The 12,615-nt window shown below is 40.3% G+C and overlaps 1 protein-coding gene across 1 annotated transcript in view; it reads right to left on the bottom strand.

The window, feature by feature from the left end:
- Nucleotides 1-12,615, bottom strand: part of LOC102474987 (microtubule-associated serine/threonine-protein kinase 4-like) — a gene marked incomplete at its 5' end in the record, with an annotated part of 327,526 nt that overhangs the window by 169,865 nt on the left and 145,046 nt on the right. The window lies entirely within an intron of this gene.

The following is a 12,615-nucleotide window of genomic DNA, read 5'->3' as shown; positions in this document are numbered from 1 at the left end:
AGGAATGATAAATACAATGTAGCCTGAAAAGGGAGAGAGATTGAAAGGGTGGAAGAGACAGACCACCAGAACAGGAGACTAGGACCAGTTAGGACCAGTTGGTGAAGGGTCTTGTAAGCACTGGTGACCAGGACAAGCTAGGTCTTAAAGACAATAGGAAACCAGACTCTCTTAAGTCAAGAAATGTTACAAATTAGGCACATATTTGAAAAGAACAGAGAACAAATTGGGCAAATGCTTCAGAAAGATCACACAAGCGGTAGTGTAGGAGGTGAACTGGATAGGAGAGAGAAGCTGGGAAAGGAGGTCAGCGAGGAAGGCTGCAGCGAAATGAGGGCTTGCATGAGAGCAGTGCCAGCAGGAAGGGAGAACACATTCAGTCATGTGAGCAGTAACTGTGCCAACCAGAGGGAATAGGAGAATATTCATGGGGTTCTTCTTGGAAGCAGCAGGGTGGCATGGATTGGGGAAGGAAAGTTAAGAACGTTGTTCTTAAACAATTTGCACTTAGGTTGCTTCTGGGATCCCTAAAGGATACGTCAAGAAAGGAAATGGCGGGGCCAGCAGTTAGCGTAATGGCTATGTCACTGGACTCCCACATAGTCGAGTGCAGTTTGTGTCCTGGACCCGGTGGCTTGAGACTCACGCTGGGCACGTGTGCATGCGTGCCCAAGTTCCCAAGAGAAGAATGGAGAAGGGACTGTGGCATGGCCATCCCCCCTGGGGGGTGATTTCTCGCTTTCTGTCTCTCTCTCTCTGTTTGGTAAGCGCACGCACCCTATAGCAAAAACCTCTCAAAAAAAAAAAAGAAAGAAAGAAAGAAAGAAAGAAAGAAAGAAAGAAAGAAAGGAAGGAAGGAAGGAAGGAAGGAAGGAAGGAAGGAAGGAAATGGCAGGACCCAAATGTGGCACAGTGGTAAAATGTGACATTTTAGGAGGTGACTTCATGTGCCAAGGTGGCTAGTTCAAGATCAGAAACTTCCTGAGTACACTGAGGCGCACACATGCCCATGATCTGGGGCTAGCAGAAGGCAGGGGTGAATCACAGTATGAAGACCCTATTCAGGGTGTGTTTTCTCCCTCTCTCTCTCAACAATTAAACTTTAAAAAATTAAAAAAGAAAAAAGAAACGGGATGAAAATCTAGCTTTGAGAAGCAGAAAAATCAGGAAGAAGCTAACAATTTAGGAGTTGGCAATATAGAAAGGATAAATGACAATAAAGACAAAGAAGAGACCACCAGTGTGTAAGCAGATGGGAATGGTTAGAAGACAATAAACCAGAGGAAAAGGTGGACTTTTCATAATGAGGAAAGTGCGAAGAGAAACGAGGTAAATTGGCTCTAAAGAGCAGGATTAAATGTCATAGAAAAGCTGAGTAGAATGAGGGCACATTTTTTTCCTTATATATATATGTATGTTTTAAAAATGAGCAGATATAACCTAACCAAGTAATAGGCTGCCATCTCACTAGATGTTCCTGAACCAGGATTCAAGCAAACTCCCAAGAAAGTTGATGTAATTAAACTATCATGACATATTAACTGAAACACCTTGTTCTGTATGCAAACGCATGACGGATATACCCCAGTGTCTCTGCAGATAACAGCTGTTCTGATCTTTGGATATTGCTAAGCTGCACCCAATGCTGCTTTATCATAAAGCATATCACAGTGAAACTGAAGTGCTATTATGCAATTGTGCATCTCTTTGGGAGCCCTAGCATATCCCTAAACAACACTTACTCATCTGTGCCCCATCTATGATGTTTTTCCATAAATGAAACAATAATTTTCAGAGTGGGCTAATGCTTATTTTAAGTATATGTATAACTAAGTCAAATTATTAAAAATATGTTTGATTGAAGTTCCAATATCTGTTTAGATAATTTGGGATCTGTTTATGTTGTCAATCACTAGAAAATTTTGAAAGTCAAGAATCCTTTATAGTCCCAGTTTTTCATTTTCTTCCCCGCCCCCCCAGAGGGATATTTTTCACTATAGGGTGTGTGTGTGCTCACTGGGGAGACAGAGAAAGAGAATGTGAGAAATCACCCCCTAAGTGGGGATGATCACACTACAAATCCTTTTCCTCCATTTATCTCCTGGGATTTTGGGCATGTATGCACACATGCCTGATATGAGTTTCAAGTTGCCAGGTCTAGGACTGAAACAGTGGTTGGCCATGTGGGAGTTCAGTGCCTTAACCACTATACCACCTGCTGGGCCTCCAGTTTTTCAATTTTCTAATATTTGTTTGAAGTATTCTTCCCTTTTGAAGGATATATGTGGGTCCACAAAGTAAAACGACATATTGTCAAACCCATGTCTTCTTTTATGACGACTGAATTAAGTAGAAGAAAAAAAATGCAATAGCTAGACATACAGTGCACCTACATTCACAGGATGACCAGCTTCCGAAGTCTACATTTTAGTTAGAGGCTTCAAAGATCTTTGTAATTTAGGCTATCCTCATCTTAACTGATTAATGTGAGGAAAATGTTCTGCTTTAACTACTGCTCAGAATCCCTTTAAATTACCACTGATCGGCAATCCGTCATCAGCAAATATGCTTATGTCAAATGCCCTTATAATGAGCTATCACATTTTCAAACATTTTCCTCCATTACCTAACCAGGAGATTTACACAACGCATACAACCTACAGAGAGGAGAGTAAATGAAATATTGGATCTTGGTGTAAATGAGCAAACCCCAACCTGAACAGTAGGGGGGAGGAATGTATAAATTGAAAAAAGAATTACCTATTCATCTTCATCAATAGTTGACACCATCATCATTTGGCCTCTAAAAAAAAGGATGTTTTAATTTGTTGGGAAGAATACATCTCTTCAGGGAGGAGATTTGGGGATTTGACCATGAATAATAATGAAGTGAACAGAGTTTTCTCCATATGTAAAATCTAGCTAGAGTCTTTCAATCCAAATGAGATTCTAAGTTGCAGAGGGAGGGCAGGGGATTCCATTTATTTATTCAAGTCTATGTAGGCATCCTTCATCTACATCATCCAGCTCTACACTTCTCTCAAATTAACATTAAGACAAAAGAAAAAAATATCCCATTTGTATTGGCCAGCTTGTCGCAACAACTCTGGGTTCAAAGAGGCTGCTCACCACCCAGCCTACAATGACCCCTATGGGAGCACCCCTGTAAATCCAGGCATCAACTGACAGGGTCTTCTCTCATTCCCTTACTCCTTTGGTAAATGCAAAACATTCTCTTGACATCTGCAGCATGCAATAAATCATTCAGGCTCATGCCAAAGCTCGAAACTCAGCACTTATTAATTTTAAATAAGTTCTGATACCCATTATCAGTTATGGACAATGACAATATTTCTCTAAGCCCTTTATTTCTTCCATGCACTGCAGAAAGCTGAGAGAAGGCAACAATATGTCTGACCTTTTGTGGCTTCCTAACCATAACTGCTTCCCACAGGAAAAAAAAAAATTAAGAAAGTCCCAGAACATTATGCAAGTCAGGTAGTCAGAATAAGAATCTGGGTAAAGGAGACTTAGAATAAGGGTCCTCAATATGCGGCAGTGAAGTGATGTATAAATCAATACAGAATGATTAAAACACTGCTCTATGAAGGGCCTGCATAGTTAATACACATTTTATTATGAGAAAAGAATGCTGTAGTCAGACCAAATGTTTGGGCACACAGTATAATGGCAATGTATACAGAACTGCTTAAATATCTAGATTTCAAGGAATAGAGCTAAGCAACACCATAATGTCTTTAATTTCACTTAAGCCCTTTCAAATATTGTATTTGTAATCTAAGTGTTCACATAAACACATACACACACACACACACACACACACACCTAATTCTACTGTACTCCATCATTGAACAGATACTTTGCTTCAAAGTCCCATATCAATAAAAACCATACTATTCTTACTCAAAACACAGCACAAAACCCATATCTAAATATCCATAATGGTATGATCATCGCACTCACTGGAATAAAACACACACTCACCTTATCCTTCCTTTGACATGCATCAATTAAGTGCTATTCTACTTTCCCTCTTCCAAAAAGCAAATATAAAAGCTAAATATTATGTGTTTTTGCCTCAATGAACTTCCCTGAAAACATAGTATCCTGTTAACAAGACAGAGGAAAACCTGCCAAAAAGCTGATGGTACTCAAGCAACCCAGGACCAATGCGTTCAACACTTTCCTCTCCCCCTTCCTCTCCATCAGATCCAAATAGAAGGAACTGACTCTGGGGTATTATTTCTTTAGAAAATTATAGAGAAAGACATCAGGGTTTATTAAGAAGCATCATGCCATGCCCTTCCAAAAGAAAATCTTCATTCATCCTATTTTCCACATTTTACTCAAAAGGAAGCTCAAAATTCTTCTAATGCAGGTGACTTCTGTTTGTTACCTACTTCCATGCACTTCTACTCCTGACTTCGATGAGCTAAACTCCAACTTCCACTGTCCAAAAGAAATCAATCTCTGATAGCCATGACTTTCCCATCATTCAAAGAAATCTCATGTTTAAAGTTTTAAGCTTAGTCATCTGAACTGTACTGCAAACCTACTGTGCCAAGGACTATAGCAAAGCTAAATTAAGATATCCAAGATTATATATATTTATATGTCATTTAGGGGGCATAAAACCAACAAAGCTTTATTCACCCTAACCAAATTCAGGGTATACTATTCCGAAGAACTGAGATGCTTTAGAAGCCACCTACAGAACCATCTCAACTTGGATGTACTTGAATATCTTTCTTCCTGAATTTAAATGCATTTTACTTTTCATGGAAATTTCTATACTCTTCAAAATTTCAGGACACATCAACAGAAGAACTTTAATTTTAGCTCACTCTATATATGAAACTCAAAGTTTCCACATCTCTCCTAGTGCTACTTAAAATGAGCAAAGTAGTCCAATGTCAATAATACTTTAGTTACATGAACAAAATAACAGTAGCCACTCACTTGAAATGTTTCCTTCAATGCTTCGGACATTATACTTCCTACAGATTGCCTTATTCAAGCCTTGTGAAGTAACTAAACCAGATATGTGTTATAATCCTCCATTTTTGAACTGAAAAGCCAGAATGATCTACTTGAAATACAGATCTGACCTGTCGATCTCTAACTTAAAAGCCTTCTGTGCCCAAAGAATCAAAGCAAAGCTCCCTAAGCATGGTAAGCCAGGTGCTCCAAGAAGTAACCCAAGCAAATTCCAACTTCATCACCTACAGCGCCCACCCTCAGTCACTGTACAGTGGGAGGAGCCAAGCATCTACCTGGTTATCTACAGGCCTCCACTCAAGCTCTTTGTTTTCAATCCTTCTCAGGAATCTTTTCTTCCAAAGAGTCTTCCTGAAACCTTGAAATAAGGTTGGATAAGTCGATCTACTATGGGCTCCCAGCATACCTTGTATCTACATCTGTCTGACCTCTTACCCCATGAAAATTACATCATCCATGTGCTTGCCTTTTCAAGGCAAGAAGGTTTTTATCTACTTCCTCCAGGTCTTTACTCAAATGTCACCTCAATAAGATCCTCCCTGCCTTCCTTGACAACCTTATCTAAATTTTCAACTCTTCACTGCCTCCCCATCCCTTTGCTGGCTCCCACCGCTTTTTTCCCCCCTGTTATCACTTACTGCTATCAAACTTAGGTGTATACGAACACGCACACAATGTTAGTGTGTGTGTATAATTTTTTTTAACTGATGATCTTGTTTATCATCCATCTCCACAACCAGTAATGCCAGCTTCATTTTTGGTCTGCTTTATTACTGCTCTATCCCAAGGCTGGCATATCAGAGCCACTTGAAAAATGAGTGAACACCATCAAGATCAGAAATCACAACTAATGCAACTTTTAGACTCTGGCACACATCATAGTGCTTGCTGCATGGCTAGTACACAATAAACATTTGCATTTTAAAAAGTGAAAATAGAAACTCACATATGATGCATTCTACTTTTTCTCTCTTACTCTTTCAGTAGACATAGGACAGAAAGAAATATCAGGCTAGGCAGACCAGCTAGCTGACAAAAAGAAATTTTAGAATGTCACCAGACCTGCAGTATGGGAAGGCCACCTGGTGTCTTTTAGACATGAATCCTATTTTAAAAAGACATTCCTTTATTTAGCATGAAGGTATCAAGTTTAAGAGCTTTTGATATCCTTATTTTCAGCACCGTATTTGTTAATAATCATTATAGCTCTGAAGGCAGTTGAAACAAATATACCAGCAAACATCTTATTCTTTGGGAGGAAGCTTTTACTTGATAGTACGTCATGGGCACATCTAATATTTATAATCACTTAAGAAATCAAATGAAGAATGTAAGGAGAGTGATAAAATATGCATATGTTCTTGAAGTTTAAAACTAAATCTCACACGTGTACTTGGGCAATTTCTAGTAAAATATATTGTGAACAATACTTGACTGGGAAAGACCTTCTTTTTTTTGTTTGTTTGTTTGTTTTTTTAAATTTTGCAGTAGGTTGTGTGCACTTGCCAGAAAGAGAGAGAAAAAGAGAGAAAGAACCCCCAGGGAGGATGGTCAAGCCACAATCCTTTCTCCTCTATCCTAGTCTTGGGATTCTGGGCACACAAACCTGCCTGGCATGTTTTTTAAGCTATTACTTGAAAACTGAGACTCAAACCATGCAGTCAGCCATGTGGGATCCAGCTTCCCCAACCACCACACCACTGGCTGACCCTGTGAAGCCATTCTTAAAGTTTATTTCTGATCAAATTAAAGGAGAGTAGAGATGTTTGAGTAAAAAAAAATGCATATCCTTTGGTTTATGAAGTTAGCACAGCAGAGAAGAAGCTGAATTGAACAAAATAAAGTGGGAAAATCTTATTACTAGAAAATAGTATTGCTTTAAAATGACATATTTCATTAAGAACTAGGCAGATTTAACCAAAAAAAGAAAGAAAGAAAGAAAGAAAGAAAGAAAGAAAGAAAGAACGAACGAACGAACGAACAGCCAGTTATGGTGTTCTCAAAAAGGAAAAGAATGAAATATTTAAAAAGAAATGGGCCAAGCACTGGTACTGCACTAACACGACTGGATCCACTGGGTTTATTTCAGGACCTTCCTGTATACACCAGGCATACATGTTGCACATCCACAAGCCCAGCTGGCTGGCACTGGGGGTAGATGGCACTGTGAAAAACCTGAAGGTGGGACCAGCAGGTGGCATGGTGTTTAAGGCACTGGACACTCCCACATGGCCAGCCAGGGTTCGAGTCCTGAATCTGGTGGCTTGCTTTCTCACTTCCTCTTTCTTTCACTCTCAACCTCTGTCTCTCTTTGGTCAAATTAAAAAATAAATGAATGAATAAAATAAAATAAAATAAATAATTAAAAAAAAAAAACCTGAAGACGAGCTCTCCCTATGTCTTTCTCACTCTCTGTCTCTCTTTCTGTCTCATGGAAGAAATAAACAAACGTTTAAAGAGAGGGAGAAATGTACACTTATAGCCTACAGAAAGAAACTAATATTTGAAGATGTCAACTAGTAAAATTCTTTAAGCAAAAATTCTTGAAAAAAACCACCAGTGGAAGTGATCTCACACTATAGGCTCATTTAAGATAAAACTATTTAGAAAGGTTCCACACATAATACCTAAATATGCTTTCCTGTTACCCACTAGCACAAAAATGACCCTGACCCAAACCCATAACTCATCACAAGCAGCCAGACTCTCACCTGATAATTTACTGTGTTCAAGTTCAAGACTTCTGATTCTAACACCTTGGCAATCTAGGGTTGGCAGGTCAATACACAAGTCTTTCTCTGTGCTTTACACCTGATAAGTGTATTTTTTAAGTCAACACCCTACAATCAAATATCAAGGATCAAAATTGTGGGGCTGGTCCTTCAGCCTAGTGGTTAAGGGAGCCCAGATCCCATACGGCCAACTGTGGTTTGAACCCTGGCCCCATCAACTTGAGAAACATGTCAGGCACATATGCACATGTGCCCCAAATTCTAGGAGACAACGGAGGAACAGAGAAGAGACTGAGGTGTAACCACACCCTTCGTTGTGTGCTCCCTCTCCTTGTCTGTCTTTCTGGTGTGCACACAACCCCTCTGGTAATTAAAAACCAAGAAAGAATCAAAATTATAAAAACTTCTGTAGAAAACAAAGAGAACAGAGCTCTTTTCTCAGCCAGAAGGAAAAACTAATATCTTGCCTAGTAAGGTGGACCAATGTACAAACACCATGTTTGCTTGGAAATAAAATAATTCCATTAAAAGTAATGATTTTATATTTTACATCCCTGAGTGAAACTTTCAAATGTCTCCTTTGTTTTTCTCCAGCCCACCATCCCCAGAAATATGCTGGCCATGTGTGTGGCAAAGTGTTCCAGCAACTGCTGAGGGAAGGACTTGCCTACTGTAAATTTTACCATCACTAAATACTCTTTCTAAAGTATTTCTATTAAAAAAATAATAATAGGAGACAAATTAAGTAAAGTTGACTTCACAAGGCATAATGGCATATGATTTGGTTTAATTTGCTTATTTCTCTTAATAGACCTGGTTAAGTAAAATACAAATAAATAAAACAATCTCTGATTAGAAAGGAAAAAGGGGTCATACCTGTCGCCTAGTGGTTAAGGGAGCTGATCCATACGGCCAACCACAGTACAAATCCCAGTTCTGTAGCTTGAAAAACTGGGTGTGTATGCAAGCATGCCCCCAAATCCTGATAGGACAGAGGTACAGAAGAGAACAACTGTGGTGTGATCATGTCCCACCACAGAGGGCTTTCCTATTTTCCTTTCTGGTGAGCATGTATAACATTTGGAAATTAAAACAAAAAGTAAAGGAAACTGGAGAGTCTACCCACAGCACAGTGGTTAAGTGCTGCACAAAGAAAGCCTAATCTCACACAGCTGACCACAATCCCCACATCTTGGAAAACATGCAGGGCACATGTGTGTTCATGCTCCAAATATCCTGACAGCATGGAAAAGGAAGATCATGTCCCACTGTGGGGTGCATGCTTGCTCGCTCGGTCTCTCTCTCTCTCTCTCTCCTCTTTGTCTCTCTGGTGAGCACACACACCCACCAGCAAATTAAAGAAAAAGGAGACAAACTGAGGTCATGAAAAATACACTAGTCAAAAAAAGATACACAAATAGCTTTGCTAAAGATTCTTATTTTCTTGGATTCACAAAGCCATAATGAAATCTTAACATTTTTGTAAGAAAGCAAACACTTTCCCTTAATATATCAAATTCTTGACACTTCTGTGGTATCAAAAATGAAAATAATTACCATTTACCTTATCAATGAGCTCTGATGATACTTTTAAAGAATTATAGAAGGAAATGCTGTAGCAATTCTAAACTACAGCACTGCCATTTCTATAGCTGTGAAACAGACTTGGTTCTGGGCTGTTTTCAAGCCCATAATTCTAAATAGGAGAACTAGAGTCAAGAATGTAAAATAGATCTCACTGTATTTAAGAAGGATTATTTGAATAATCAATAGAAAGAACCTTTTAAAACTTAGAAATGGTCAACCAACATAGTGGACAAGGGCTTCCAGATACTCACATCTTACAAGACTGGTGTCTAAGTTCCTGGAGCTTCTCCTAACTCTCACAGAACGTCACTGAAGATGTATAAAGAACTGAATCTTTATATTACCTCTAAATACCAAGACTGTTGACAGCACACATTTCTACCAAAACCTGCAGAAGTGCCCACTCTAATGAGAAGGCAGAAATGCACTCCTGCTTCTGCTCAGAGCACGCCTGCACTTCTCTTCACTAATAGATTGTATTTAAATAGTGGGAAGTTGTGTCCTAATTCTACCCCTTGGCTGACTCACACACATACCTGTTCAACTAAACAGTCGACAGCTGACCCATGCTCTGCCTCAGAAGCAGATCTGAGAAAAAAGGAGGATCTCACTCCTCGAACACTTCTCTCTCTCGGTGCAACCATGACTGCCCCCCTACATGGCATCTTCTCCACTCAGAGACTATGAATCCCAGAAACTATTTAGGAAGTAAGCATGAAGATGCTGAATATCAAATCTTATGGCTGCAGTCAGTCTCTTTCACAGCCTTGATTTATTTATTTGACAAATATTAATTGAATTGCCTCAGCATGCCAGACACTGTTCTATGTACTTGGTCCATATTAGTGGAAATTAGGTACAAGGATATTTTCCCTCAGGTACTGATGTTCTAATGAGGGAGACAGAAAATAAAACAAATGCAATAATGTACATGATTTGGTAGACAATTAAAAACACTATGTCTAAAAAACAAAACTAGAGCCAGGTAAATAGGGTCAGATATTGAGAGTTTAATATCAATAAATTTAATTAAATATATAAAGTTAGAAATTGCAGTTTATTTATTTTTATTTTTTTATTTTTTTTGGAGAGGTTTTAGCTATAGGGCGCATACGCTCGCCAGACATACAGAGAGAGACAGAGAGACAGAAAGGGAGAAATAACCCTCCAAGGGGGATGGCCATGCCGCAATCCCTTCTCCTCCATTCTCCTCTCGGGATCTTGGGCACGCACGCACACGTGCCCGGAGTGAGTTTAAGCCTCGGGTCCAGGACAAAACCATTATGCTAACTGCTGGTCCCTAGAAATTGCAGTTTAATAAGATCAGTGGAAGCCTTGTGGAGAAGATGACATTTGGCCAGGATTTGAAAGGGGCAGAGGGAATTTGCCTCCGGATGTCTACCTAGAGTAAGAATTTCCAACCAGAGGCTTGAAACAGCCATTAGGCAACACATAGACTGGCATATCCAAACATCCGCAAGGAAGCCATGTGGCTAGAATGGAGAAAGGGAAGGAAGAGTAGGAGGTAAGGCCTGAAGAATAACAGGGGCCAAGTCTGAGGAAGGGCTTTGGCTTTTCCTCTGTGTACAATCTGGAGCCACTGTAGATTCTGGGCAGAAGAGCAAGCTGGATCCTTGCAGAGCACAGACCACAGTGGAGAGGCAGGGCTTGATTTCAGTCTAGCCTGAGCAACTGAAAAGATGAAACTGCCATTTAAAGGATGGAAGAGACTAGCAGGATGAGGTTGGGAGGGAGATGAGAAGTTTGGTTCAGGACACATTAATTTGGAGATGTCTTGTAAGTATTCAAGCAGAGACATTGAATAGGGAGCTGGATGTGTCTGTCTGGAGTTTAGGAGAGAGGTCAGGGCTAGAGATATAAATTGTGGGCTATATACATAGGGTGGTAGCCATCACACTAAAGGAGGCCACAAAGGACAAGGTAGTCATAGACAAGAGAGGAGGAGTAAGAGTACACTCCAGGCGGGATCATCAGTTAGCGTAATGGCTATGTCACTGGACTCCCACGTAGTCGACCACGGTTCGAGTCCAGTGGCTTAAACTCATGTCAGGCACGTGTGCGTGTGTGCCCAAGATCCTGAGAGAAGAATGGAGGAGAAGGGATTGCAGCGTAGCCATCCCCCCGGGGGGTGATTTCTCGTTTTCTGTCTCTCTGTCTCTCTCTGTCTGGCGAGCGCACAAGCCCTATAGCAAAAACCTCTCCAAAAAAAAAAAAGAGTACACTCCAGGACTCATCAATATTCAGAGGTCAGGGAGAAAAGGGGAAACCAACAAAGGAAAGCGACAAGAGCAGCCAGTGAGGTAGGAAGACAGCCAAGAGTTTGAGTCCTGCAGGCCAAGTAGAACCACGCATGAAAACAGAGTAAGCACTGTGTCATGTAAGGTAAGTTCTGAGATCCGATGCTTGTCAGCAGACCTCACAACCAGTGGAGGTCAGCCACTGATAACCTGGACAAGAGCTGTCTCTAAGGAGCGAGGGATGAAAGCCTAAAACTGGGTTCAAGAGAAACTAGTGTAAGATGAATTTGAGAGAGTGAGTGGAAGTAACTCTTCAGAGGACTTTGACTACATGGCAGAGTGATGAAATTGTGGGCCTCTGGCGGGAAAGTGAGGGCAAGACAAGATTTATGGAAGATGGAGCTTAGAATGTCTCTGTGTAGATATGCATGATTCAGGAGAATGGGAAAGTCTGATGATGTTAGAAGTGGGGAAAATTCCAGAGAGGTCTCATTTGGCTAGCTGAGAGGGTACAGGATGGGGGCACACATGAAGGGACTGACTCTAGGTGGGAGAAAGGATTTAGGTCCTTTATCTCAAGAGGGCCTCTTGAGACATACATTATCCATGTTTGTACCACATGACTTTACTAAAGGCATGGTCCCAAGGTAGAAGCCCCCATGCACTAAGCCAGCCACACGCATTCTCTCTCGTCAGCCTATGCAGGGGATCAGAACTGATCCCAGACGCTCCTGGGGTGCCTCAGGGTCAGTAGTACAAACAAATCTTCCCTAAAAAAGGCCCCATGGCAACCAACAGGAAGAAAGACGATGGGAGTGGAGATGCTGGTGATGAGAAAGGAGGCAGAGTCTCTGGAAGCTCTTTTCTGCTTCAATTTTCTCACCAAAGAAATAAAGTCCATCAACTAAAAGTGAATAAAAGAAGAGATGTTTAAAATTTGAGGAGAGAGGAAACAAGAAAAAGTTACCTTTAAAAGTTAGAAAAGGTAAAAAGTTACCTTTAAAATTATTAAACAAAAA

Source organism: Tupaia chinensis, unplaced genomic scaffold (genome assembly GCF_000334495.1).
Source record: "Tupaia chinensis unplaced genomic scaffold, TupChi_1.0 Scaffold149178_1, whole genome shotgun sequence".
Taxonomy (NCBI): Eukaryota; Metazoa; Chordata; class Mammalia; order Scandentia; family Tupaiidae; genus Tupaia; species Tupaia belangeri.
Note: the sequence above shows the minus strand (reverse complement) of the source record. Positions and strands in the feature narration are given on the sequence as shown.